The 13,575-nt window shown below is 41.3% G+C and overlaps 1 protein-coding gene across 4 annotated transcripts in view; it reads right to left on the bottom strand.

Moving 5' to 3' along the window:
• The window catches only part of LOC100561099 (cullin-9), a 78,163-nt gene extending 67,001 nt beyond the window's left edge, over window positions 1-11,162 (bottom strand). For all 4 annotated transcript variants that reach the window (XM_016991761.2, XM_008104907.3, XM_008104908.3 and 1 more), the window contains exon 1: window positions 11,013-11,162. The gene's annotated coding sequence lies outside the window, so the exon portion shown is untranslated. The remainder of the gene's footprint in view (window positions 1-11,012) is intronic.
• Between the last annotated feature and the right edge of the window lie 2,413 nt (window positions 11,163-13,575).

Genomic DNA, 13,575 nt, shown 5'->3' with positions numbered 1-13,575 from the left:
GACAAATGCAAGATACTTCACTTCGGCAGAAAAAATGGAAATCAAAGATACAGAATGGGGGACGCCTGGCTTGACAGCAGTGTGTGCGAAAAAGACCTTGGAGTCCTCGTGGACAACAAGTTAAACATGAGCCAACAATGTGATGCGGCTGCTAAAAAAGCCAATGGGATTCTGGCCTGCATCAATAGGGGAATAGCGTCTAGATCCAGGGAAGTTATGCTCCCCCTCTATTCTGCCTTGGTCAGACCACACCTGGAATACTGTGTCCAATTTTGGGCACCACAGTTGAAGGGAGATGTTGACAAGCTGGAAAGCGTCCAGAGGAGGGCGACTAAAATGATTAAGGGTCTGGAGAACAAGCCCTATGAGGAGCGGCTTAAAGAGCTGGGCATGTTTAGCCTGCAGAAGAGAAGGCTGAGAGGAGACATGATAGCCATGTACAAATACGTGAAGGGAAGTCATAGGGAGGAGGGAGCAAGCTTGTTTTCTGCTGCCCTGCAGACTAGGACACGGAACAATGGCTTCAAACTACAGGAAAGGAGATTCCACCTGAACATCAGGAAGAACTTCCTCACTGTGAGAGCTGTTCGACAGTGGAACTCTCTCCCCGGGGCCGTGGTGGAGGCTCCTTCCTTGGAGGCTTTTAAGCAGAGGCTGGATGGCCATCTGTCGGGGGTGCTTTGAATGCGATTTCCTGCTTCTTAGCAGGGGGTTGGACTAGATGGCCCATGTGGTCTCTTCCAACTCTACTATTCTATGATTCTATGAAAAGCCTATTAAACATCAAATTAGGTTATGATTTTACAAATTAAGCACCAAAACATCATGTTATACAACAAATTTGACAGAAAAAGTAGTTCAATACGCAGTAATGTTATGTTGTAATTACTGTATTTACAACTTTAGCACCAAAATATCACGATGTATTGAAAACATTGACTACAAAAATGGCTTGGATTATCCAGAGGCTTGGATAAGCGAGGCTTGGATGAGTGAGACTCTACTGTATGTAGTCCCAGCCAGGGACAAACAATAGGGCCATCAGGTCCCAAGGAGTCTTTATTGTTGGAAAGATTGCAATTTGAGTCCCCAGAGAATGGGTGCAACATCTCAGGCATTGATGTCCAAAAAGTCCAAAGCAGAAATATTGTTCATCCTGGTAGGACTAAATGGCAAGTTCCTGGGAAAGGGGAAATGTTATTGTGTGACAATGGGACATGGCCTCCTGGCATACTGGCTTGTCATGCCAGTTGATGAGTGGATTATTATGTCCAGATGACTAAGACAAAGGACAGGTGGCCCAGGATATGGATCCTGTGGTCATCTACTCAATCAGGGGTTTATGGGATCAGTGGAAATAGACTGATCCAAAGGTTATGGGTTAGGGTTGTTTCTTAAGATGAAGCCCAGGAATACTGCTGGAGCGAGTCCCTGGGTTAAGAGGTGCGGGGTGAAAGGCTTGCTTCTCCAAAGGTTCTCCACAGGGGAGATTGGAGACTCTGGGTTAGTTTGGGAGAAAGGAGGACACATTTGAGTTTGGAGAAATAAGTGCAATATTATAAAATATTTTTCTTTGGCTTTCCCTTTGCTAACCTGCTAGCTTTCTCAGTATAGATATGTAAGTGTCCCTTACCTTGGTTAGACAAAAGGCATTGGAATTCCTTTGTTTATGAGTCACTGCACCAGAGCTGGGTCATTTAGCTATTGGTTTAGGCCGAGTAAAGGTCAAATGCCTTTTGTAACATGGATTCCAGTATATTTGTTACCTGTTCATTTCTGCTATAAAATATAAAAACCTTGATTAAATGTACACAGATCTAACATGGGAAGGGGGTCCCTGTTGTTGTTAGTCCTTTTGCAAGTTGGCCAAGACTTAACCACTGTTATACCATTCCAGCCTAGTGTCCTTGGCAAAATTATAAGTTCCCTAATTATAAAATATATTTTACTGAGAGGGGGGTCATGCTCGACAACACCACCACTTTTACTACTTCTATTTTGGGACTTTGGGTCCTATGTAAGGAGCAACATGAGATATAAATCAAATAAACAAACAAATAAAGGCTCAGTTTATTTATTTATTTCCAATATTTATATCCCGCCCGTCTCACCCAAAGGGACTCAGGGCGGCTTACAACACTGGCACAATTAGATGCCTATACAAAATCAATCAACAGTACATAAAATCAGTTAAAAACAATTAAATACAATATAAATTACAGTATATAAATTTAAAAAATATCCTGACTTCCTTCAAATTGCCTCTGCTACAATGACAACTAGTTGTCTCTTTTACTATCTTATCACATTCCCATTACAGTAGAGTCTCACTTATCCAAGCCTCGCTTATCCAAGCCTCTGGATAATCCAAGCCATTTTTGTCGTCAATGTTTTCAATACATCGTGATATTTTGGTGCTAAATTCGTAAATACAGTAATTACAACATAACATTACTGCGTATTGAACTACGTTTTCTGTCAAATTTGTTGTATAACATGAAGTTTTGGTGCTTAATTTGTAAAATCATAACCTAATTTGATGTTTAATAGGCTTTTCCTTAATCCCTCCTTATTATCCAAGATATTCGCTTATCCAAGCTTCTGCTGGCCCGTTTAGCTTGGATAAATGAGACGCTACTGTATTTGCAAAACTTATATTGCTTAAATAGAGAAGATAAGCTTTCTATCTACTCTGTGTATGTTCCTTTGGTCGGTCTATAACAATGAACTATGCAGAGTTTGTCAGTATATTTGCTGTAACCACAATTGTGTGAATAGCATTTGTTATTGGGTTTTGTTTTAAAGATTAGCTCACCAAGAGTAAACTTCTGTCAACTTTCTCATATTGTTCACCCCTTTGTTGAGACACCTTTCCCCATGATAACTCTTTCAGGAGTGAATTTCCCTTCCTAGGGGTAGATTTCTGTCACTTCCTGTTGTCTCACCCCCCGTTCTTAACTATGGGTTGCTTGTAAGTCAGATGTTTGTAACTCAGGGCCTGTCTGTACTTGTCAGCCGCCAACATCCTGGCCTGTACCCCAGCAATTTTCAGGAATTTAATGTTTAAAAAACATAAATATGTCTTGTTCTACCTCCCCATCCAAAAGATATATTTTAAACTTCAGGAAGGGGAGTGAGATGCCTTACCAGTGTTTAGTAATGTCAATTCTATTAAAACAGACATTTCATGCTTGACTGCTTGACATTTTGGGGGAACTGTAAAGCAGCCTGAGCAATGATACTATCACTATGACTACCGTCATTCTGGGCTAGACATTGCTATTATCTTTTCTAATTTCTCGACTCTGGCTCTTTGGTATCCATCAGTTAAAGAACACACCTGCCATCTCATCTAGAACTTTCTGTAAATCCACTTCCCACCATATTCCACTATTTTTTCTTCTGGATACATACATTTCCAAGTGCTCACTTAAAATAACTTTGTGAATGTTGGCTGCCCAATATTGTCTTACATCTGCTATGCTAGTACCATTTATTAATGCACCCATGCTAGAATCTTGGCTGGCTTCTTGTCATCTAGAATCATCTGGCTCCAATAAGGTGAGCCATAAGTTGGTATTCCACCATTGGTGGGTCCATTTGAAGGCAACCTCTTTCTGAAACCAACATGAAATACTGTAAATGAAAATCATACTGTACCAAGTGTCTGCTTATTTTCTGCTACAAGTACTTCTATTTACTGAAATTGCAAGCAATGACAACACACAAGAACATAAGAAGTTGCATAGAATCATAAAGTTAGAAAAGACCACAATGGTCAGCCAGTACAACCTCCCACCATGCAGGAACACACAGTCAAACTATTCCTAACAGATGGCCATCCAGGGCCCTTCCACATAGCCATATAACCCAGAATAACAAGGCAGATAATCCACAATATCTGCCTCGAAGTATTTCATTTTTAGATTTGATTATTTATATTCAACATCCAAGCAAATTTGTTTAAGCTCATGTTTTCAAACAATTTTGCAATATAGTTGACCCTCCAAATCTGTGAGTTTGACGGTTGCAGGTCTGATTATTCATGAATGTAATGTGTTTTCTATAGGAATCTCTATGTCTATCCAGCACAACTTCATGGCCAACAAAGGTGACCATAGAGTTGTGTTAGAAGACCTAGAGATTCTTAGAGAACACTTCTCTAGGCATTTGTATGTTCTCCTGTACCAGTGTGTGGTCAACTTACAGTGGAGGGCATAGAAATTCCTTGAGATGTGTTCTCTTAGGTAAAAAAATAGTAATTTTGTTCAAAGTTTTTTTACTCACACAGAGTCCTATGCACCTAACCCCAGCAAATGTGGACAGTCTGCTATATAGTCATTTTGCAAAACTGCAAATTGACTTACCAACACAAGTCTTCTTAAAACCATGTTATCATATTTTCTCCACATCTACAACCGGTGAAAACAATGAAACCCTTGCACCACTTTAGCAATCAAGCCATTGATCACATGAAAAAATCATTCAGAGTTTTATGAGTCTGCTCCCCTCTGTATTATGTGAACTTTGGCATTAAAGTTCCTGATTAGATAGTTTCAAATGCAAAGGACAAAACGGCAGTTTCTGTGAGTGCACTGTAACACTAAGGAACTGAAATGGAATGTTTTGATGCGTGCATAATGAAAAAAAAAACGTAATATAGAATCTAGAGGAAACCACCAAGCAAAGTTACCTAATTGCAATATATTTAAAAATAAAAACTACAGGCAACAGTTTCAATTTATTATTTCCTTGGCTGAAACAAGATAAAAGAAAAATAAACCAAATGTAGGCAAAATAGATGTCAGAATTTTAAACTAGGAACAGAATACAGGTTTACTATGCTTTATTTGAAATGTTTGCAACTAGAATGTATTGGATTTGGGGTGGGGATTTTGGCATACCTTTATTTACATACTATGTACATAATAATAATAATAATAATAATAATAATAATAATAATAATGTAGTTTTATATATATCATAGCTGCTATGGGGTGACAATTATGTTAATCCTCCTTCTCTCCGTACACTAAGGTGCATAGATGTGTCTTTCACGGTTTCTTAAAGGAGAGGAGGGGGGGGGCATTTTTATTTCTTTAGGGAGGGAGTTCCAGAGGCAGGGGGCGATCACAGAGAAGCCCCCCTCTCTCGTTCCCACCAGCTGCACTTGTGATGGGGTTGGACCTAGAGTATAATAATAATAATGATAACTTTATTTTTATATCTTGCCCCATCTCCCCGAAGGGACTCGGAGCGGCTTACATGGGGCCATGCCCGACAACAATACAATAACAGCAATAAAACAAGGTCAGCAATAAAACAATATCATATCAATAAAAACATAACATCAATGAACAGTTATAAAAGTCAGCGCACGGCATAAAATGGTTAAAAACAGGGCTAAAAACGCGGAGCTGGGCCCAGAGGAAAAGCTTCAGCGTGGTAGAGGTATATACACAATTTAAAATCAATAAAGTGCTAAATAATCATGGCCAGGCAACCTAATATCACATGAGCAGGAAAATTAACCCTATAATAATTAGCCCTCAAAGGCTTTTTGGAAGAGCCAGGTCTTAAGGCTCTTCCGGAAGGAGAGGAGGGTAGGGGCGGGAGTTCCAAAGCCGGGGGGCCACGACAGAGAAGACCCTCTCTCTCGTCCCCACCAGCCGTGACTGCGAGGGTGGTGGAAGCGAGAGGAGGGCCTCCCCCTCAAAGGCAGCCCCACGTAGAGTGCATTGCAATAATCCAGTCTAGAGGTAACTAAGGCATGGACCACCGTAGTCAGATCAGACTTCTCGAGGTATGGTCGCAGCTGGCGCACAAGTTTTAATTGTGCAAAGGCCCTCCCGGCCACGGCTGACACCTGAGCCTCAAGAGTCAGCCCCGAATCCAGGAGGACCCCCAAACTGCGGACCTGCGCTTTCAGGGGGAGTGCGAACCCGTCGAGCACAGGTTGCCACCCAATACCCTGATCAGACGAACTACTGACTTGGAGGACCTCTGTCTTGTCGGGATTAAGTCTCAGCTTGTTCGCCCTCATCCAGGCCAATACAGCGGCCAGACACTGGTCCAGAATCCGAGGGGCTTCCTTGGAATTTGGTGGAAAAGAGTAATAGAGTTGGGTGTCATCCGCGTAGAGATGGCACCGTACAGGTGCCATTAGATATCTTGGCAATTAGATATCTTGGAAGTAAGACACACATAGTAAGGTAAAGGTTTTCCACTGACATTAATTCCAGTCGTGTCCGATTCTGGGGGTTGGTGCTCATCTCCATTTCTAAGCCAAAGAGCCGGCGTTGTCTGTAGACACCTCCAAGGTCATATGGCCAGCATGACTGCATGGAGTGCCGTTACCTTCCTGCCTGAGCGATACCTATTGATCTACTCACATTGGCATGTTTTCGAACTGCTGGGTTGGCAGAAACTGGGGCTAACAGCGGGCGCTCACTCCACTCCCTGAATTCGAACCTGCGACCTTTCAGTCCGCAAGTTCAGCAGCTTCAGCGCTTTAATCCGCTGTGCCACCGGGGGCACATATAAACACAAAATTATTTTATATTTCAAAGCCACCTTTATCTTTCAAAAACATGTTTTGAGGGTTCTTTTATACAACATTTTTAATAATTTTGTGCATGACACAAATGTGTGTACTTTGAATCATCAAAATATGTCACTATCTTAGTCTCCAATACAGACACTTTTGGATTTCGGAGTTCTGGATACTCAGTCTCTACTATCAAACTTTGAATCTTCTTGTTTTGAAAGCCATTTTGGTTCAAACACTATTATAAAACAATCATCCTTTCAAAACCATATCATTTCATTTGTCTTCAGATCATAACTGACTAAGCAATTGGCCTTTGATCAACAAAAATAAATTACCATTTTAAAAAAATAGTCACCTGACAAGCTTTGATAAAAGTTCAAATGAAGCATAATCTTGCAAAGCTCTTTCTCTAGTGTCAAAGAATCTTTCACTCCAACAGTAGCATCTTTGAAGATAAATTCTAGAGAACAAGCTGACTCACAGATGTGATAAAGCAGGCTTTTGACTATCTAGGAAAACTGATGTAACTAACAACTGTGTGCTATTGTTTCAAGTGCTACACTAATAACTGATTTGGTTGCAGGATAATCTGATGTAAACTAAACCAATAATCAAAACTGTCATTTTAAAATATTGAATTAAATTAGATCTCCTGTTTTGTCAGTAGCAGACATTTCCCAACACATTTAACACATACTAATTTACAATAAATAAAGCAAACCCAAAAATATTTGGTCAACCATCTATAATTAATAGCACAGTGATACCTTGAATTAAGAGTTTAATTTATTCCATAACCAAACTCTTAACTCAAATCTCTCTTATTTCAAAGCAAATTTTCCTATTGAAATACTATTAATTCGTTCTGGCCCACGAACCCCTCTCCATTTCTTATTATGTGTTTTGAAATAATGTACTTTATTAACAAATAATGTATAAATGCACTTTATAATGGAACAATAAAAAAGAAAGATCAACTTTAAAATGGTAGAAGCACAAAGTTGTGGCAAGAAAGCACAAAGCAAAGAGGCAGAAGCATAATCTTCTTCATACTGTACTCATTTCAGCCCCCCCTTTCTCTCCCTCTCTCTCTTCATGAAGCCAAACATACCAGTAATAAAAATCAACTAACCCAAGGTTCCTCAAAGCAGACATGAGCAATGCAGATAACAATCTTCTAAAACAGACAAGAGCATGAGGCATGGAGGCAGATCCCTTAAAGCCCTAGCCTGGCAGTAGCTTTAAATGAAAACACTCTTAAGTTGAGGTTTCTCTGTACCTGATTAAAAGCAATTGTAATAGTGCTGCATCTATGTCACAAAGTATAATCTATTTAAAATGTGCTAAATTGAGAATTAAAGGGTATGAACTCCAGAAGACAAGACACTTAATAAGAAGGGAAAAGGACATTGTAATGTAATGAAAATCAGACACCCATATGTATGTGTGTGTCTGTGCATATGTATGCATGCTTTGGATAGCATAGGGGAGGGTTTGTTTTGCTATCTGTGCCCCTGTTCAGGAGATTTCACCTCACTATCTGTCCCTGTGGTAACTGGATTTTGAAAAATGTGGCTTGTTATGGAAACAGGGATTGGTGAGAAAATTTCAGTGAATAAATCTTTTCTTGTGATAACTCAAGAGTGAATTTCCCTTCCTAAGGTTAGATTTCTTTCGATTCCTGTTGTCTCACCCCCATTCTTAACTAGGAATAATTTGTTTGTAACTGGGGGACTGCCTGTATTCAGCTTTTGTAGGAAGTGTTCCTTTTAAGGAGTAGCTGGTGTTTCTGAGAATCTGAATCAGTATATCATCATTTTAAAAAACAATTTCACCACCCTTATCTTCCACATTCACTTTTTGTTACAAACCTTCCTGAAGGGAAATTCCAAAGCCTTATGATTTCATGGCATATTCAGTGCTCCCTTTTCACCACTCCTCAAATATAGAAAATGAGGGAAATCAGTACTGTTTGTTACATAAATGCTGCAAACATCACATATAATATTGCCTCCTCTACACAAGTGAACAAAATGTACAATAAAGATAAAGAAAAGAGGGTGGTGAAATACAGTCCTGGGGCACATCTACAGTGTAGAATTAAGGCCTATCCAGACAATCTTTAAGCATGAATTTTAAATGTGTGTCCTTTATTTAATCTCTGTTTTGTGTATTTTATAGAGATATGTTTTGGTGTGTAGCTTTTATAGAGGTATGTTTTAATACGTGTATTTGTGATGCAGTGTTTATGTGTTTTAATTGTTCTCTAACCCGCCATGAGGAGAGATGGATAAGAAATAAAATTATTATTAATGCCGTTTGACTCCACTTTAACTGTCTTGGCTCAATGATGTGGAATGCTGGGATTTGTAGTTTAGTCCTATGCCAGTAAGCTGTTAGGAATTGTAGGATTTGAACCCCAAAACACCTGGAGGGCCAAAGTTTACCCATTCTGGTCTATAACAATGAACTATATATAGATTGTCAGTGTATTTGCTGTAACCATAAATGTGTGAATAGCATTTGTTGCTGGGTTTTGTTTTAAAGATCAGCTCACTAAGAGTAAACTTCTCTCAACTTTCTCGTATTGTTAGCCCCTCATGTCTGCCTGCTGTTAGGAATTGTGGGAGTCAAAGTCCAAAACACTCAGAAGGCCCAAGTTGTCCTGTGCCTGATGGACCTTCCATATATATATATAAACCCCACTTGACTAGTTTCCAACAGACCTCACAACCACTGAGGATGCCTGCCATAGATGTGGGTTAAACGTCAGAAGAGAATGCTTCTGGAATATGGCCATACAGCCTGGAAAACTTGCAGCAATCCAAAAACCCTTCTAATTCAGAAAGGCTTTTAAAGATGAAGGTATTTGAGATCTGGTTGGGGGGCTGCTGTAGTTTTGTGTGCTTTTATGGTTTTTAATATTGATTATATTTAATATTATTTTAATATTTGTATATTTTAAGTTGTATTGTAATACTTTTAATTGTGAATCTCTTTGAATCTCCGTATGGAGAAAGGAGGAGAGATATAAATAAACATAATAATAATAGCAATAATGAAGAGTCACCTATAATAAATTACACAAGCCAACATAATCAAACTTTTTCTAATCATCAGAAATGAAAGTAGCATAGCTTAAATCAATACTGATTTTAAATATGTCTTTATTTTTTTCCATCATGTCAACTTTTTTTAATATGATGAATGGTACATTGCAGCGGACTATTGTAAAGTCTGCACATTTCGCATTGTATTTGTATAACACAAGGCAATACGTATTTTGCATCAGATATTATTTTAGGGTCATTCTTATGGAGTTTTTTGCACTGAATTCAGATCTGTGTTTATTTTTCACTACTACGTGTACTTTTTGCGATGAGGCTAACTGAATAATTACTGCATTTAGGCACTGGTATCAATAGAATCTAATTCAGCGGTTCTCAATCTGTGGGTACCCAGATGTTCTGGCCTTCAACTCCCAGAAAACCTAACTGCTGGTAAACTGGCTGGGATTTCTGGGAGTTCTAGGCCAAATCACCTGGGGACCCACAGGTTGAGAACCACTGATCTAATTGATATCAGTGCCTAAATGCGCTCCATATTTGATTAGCCCAGTGTTTCTCAACCTAGGGTCCCCAGATGTTTTTGGCCTTCAACACCCAGAAATCCTAACTGCTGGTAAACTGGCTGGGATTTCTGGGAGTTGCAGGCCAAAACACCTGGGGACCCACAGGTTGAGAACCACTGATCTAATTGATATCAGTGCCTAAATGCGCTCCATATTTGATTAGCCCAGTGTTTCTCAACCTAGGGTCCCCAGATGTTTTTGGCCTTCAACACCCAGAAATCCTAACTGCTGGTAAACTGGCTGGGATTTCTGGGAGTTGCAGGCCAAAACACCTGGGGACCACTGGATTAGCCTCAAAACTACACGTGGTAGAGAAAAAAATAAACACAGATCCGAATGATCTAAAATTATATCTGATGAAAAATATTTATTGGATTATGTTATTAAATATTACACACACACACATATAGTGAAAAGCACCAAAAGAGACAAGAGTGGAAGAGACCAGAAAACCAGATAATGTGTTGCCTCCACACACGTTATGGATTGCATCTGCACTGTAGAATTAACGCAGTTTGGCACCACTTGAACTGCCATGGCTTAAGGCTATGGGATCCTGGGATGTATAGTTTGGCGGGGAAGATGCAGCAGCGTTCTTTGGCACAGAAGGCGAAAGAGTAAACCAACCAGCACTGAGCCCTGGCCTGTGCATTAATTCGACAGTGGAGGCGCCGCCATGACGGGGAAGCGAGACACAAGAGGCCCAGTCCTCCGGCCTCACCACTGTCCTGCGAGCTGGGCACTGAAGGCCGCTCGCTCGCTAGGCGGCCATTCCCGCCGCTCTCGGGAAGACAAGAGCGGCCCAGTTCCCCTCAGGCGTCCGTTACTCACCAGCCCAACCAGGCACTCCACCGCCGCCTCCTTCTTCGCCGCCGCCTTTCTCCCGGCCACTTCAGCAGCTCCGCAAGTTCCGGGTGACGCAGGCGCATGCGTACACGCCTCGCCCCGCGCGCGGGAGCAAGCAGGAGGCCCCAGCCCTTCTGTTCGGCTTGCCTACGGGTCCTTATGAGGGACAAGCCTCCCGCAAGGCGCGTCCCCAAGGCGAGTGTGCGCATGCGCGTTGCGGCAAGCTGTCCCCTCCCCAAGACTAGAAGTACTGCATCAACTCCTGCACGTGGTACGCGTTGGGGGTTGGGATTTTGGATTGGCATGGGGCAGTCCTTGCACACAGCCATATAACCCAGAATATCAAGGCAGAAAAATCCCACAATATCTGCTTTGAACTGGATTATCTGAGTCCACACAGTCATATATCCCAGCTCAAAGCAGATAATGGCCACCTATTATAGGCATGGGCAAACTTTGGCCCTCCAGGTGTTTTGGACTTCAGCTCCCACCATTCCTAATAGCCTCAGGCCCTTTGGGTTTGGTCACTCAACCAATTACAGATCCACTTAATAGTAAGGTAAAGGTAAAGGTTTCCCCAGACGTCAAGTCCAGTCGTGTCTGACTCTGGGGGTTGGTCTCATCTCTATTTATAAGCCGAAGAGCCGGCGTTGTCCGTAGACACCTCCAAGGTCATGTGGCCAGCATGACTGCATGGAACGTCGTTACCTTCCCGCCGGAGCGGTACCTATTGATCTACTCACATTTGCATGTTTTTGAACTGCTAGGTTGGCAGAAGCTGGAGCTAACAGCAGGCGCTCACTCCGCTCCCGGGATTTGAACCTGGGACCTTTCGGTCTGCAAGTTCAGCAGCTCAGCGCTTTAACGCACTGAGCCACCGGAGGCTCCCACTTAATAGTAGCATAGCCCAATTTTGATTAATTTGTTTGCAAGGAGGTCAAGGGCGACCTTGTCGAAGGCCTTAATGAAATCAGAGATATGTTATATCTACAGCATTCCCTGCATCTACCAAGCTTGGAACCCTATCAAAAAAGAGAGAAGATTATTGATGTCAAACTGCAAGATTTCTACAATATAGATGCACTCATAATAGGCCAGGTCAACATGCAATGTCCCTTTGTAAACTATTCTGATATCTAGGCTTACAAGCTGGGGCTCATGGGACCTGAAATCTAAAAAACATCTGGACTTGTAAAGGGATTAGTTTAAGCAACAGGTCAGAAATTCCACCTTCCTCTCTAACCAAGGAATAGTAGGATATTATTTAGGCCAGAATCAGATGGGGATTTGAGGATTTGCTAGCAGCTCTTACCATCAGTAAATTAAGGGGGAATCCCTTTTCTGGCAATTTGAATCCATTGCTCCGTGTGCTTGTGTAAAGCAGCAGAAAACAAGCCTGCCCCTTCATCAGCATGAGCCTTTCAAATATTTAAAGCATGGTTATCAAGTCCCCCCAGGGCTCCTTCTTTCCTCCAAGCTAAATATCCCCAGCTCCCTCAGCCCCTCCTCATAGGGCTCGGCTTCTAGATCTTTGTCCGTTCTGGTCATCCTTCGCTGGACAGCCTTCAAGCTTTTCAATATCCTTCTTGAATTGTGTCAGTGGAATTTCGAAGCAAGATCAAATTTCGAAGCAGCATCAAACAGCCTGGCAGTTTCAGAGTCCGGCTGTTTCCTTTGAAGCTGCCAGGCTATTAAATGCTAATCAAGCTGCTCAATTCCTACATTCACACTTGTCTCAGGCAGACAAGAGTTCTTTCTCCCATCCTGAACATTCCACAGATATATATACACCACTTACCTAGTTTCCAACACCTCACAACCTCTGAGGATGCCTGCCATACATGTGGGCAAAATGTCAGGAGAGAATGCTTTGGGGACATGGCCTTACAGCCCGGAAACCTCACAGCAACCCAGTGATTCTTGCCACGAAAGCCTTTGACAACACAAGATAGGTTCTGTAGGTTTGTTAAGTAGCATGTAGGTCAGAACATGTATGTTTTGAAAGTGTAACTCCAGCCATTATATTTAGTTCTGCATAGCATAGGGAAAAATTAACATCCCTGTGGTGTTTGCTTTGCTGTGTTCCTTTTTAGAAGATTTCACCTCACTTTCTCTCCCTGTGATACTTGGATTTTGAAAAATTTGGCTTGTTGTGGAAACAAGGATTAGAGAAAAAGCTTCAGTGGAGATACCTTTCCCCCATTATAAATCTTTCAGGATTGAATATCCGTTCTTTGGGGATAGATTTCCTCTCCCTTCTGTTGTTTCACCCCATTTGTATCTACGAGGCATATGTAAGTCAGCTGTTTGTAACCTGGGGATTGCCTGTACATTCTTTATATCATGGAGTACTTTCCTATCCAAACTGGTATTACTATGCATTGCATGGTATAAACATGACTCATAATGAAGTGTTTGCATTTGCACTCAAATACTCAGAATTTAAAATAAAATTACTGTATGTAGAATGCAACTTGCAACATACAAGTTGGAACAGTTCCCATAGGCCATCAATTTCAACCTTCCACTCAATGCAGGATTCCCAGAA

Source organism: Anolis carolinensis, chromosome 1 (assembly GCF_035594765.1).
Source record: "Anolis carolinensis isolate JA03-04 chromosome 1, rAnoCar3.1.pri, whole genome shotgun sequence".
NCBI classification, from domain to species: Eukaryota; Metazoa; Chordata; class Lepidosauria; order Squamata; family Dactyloidae; genus Anolis; species Anolis carolinensis.
This window is presented reverse-complemented; position numbering and strand designations above follow the sequence as displayed.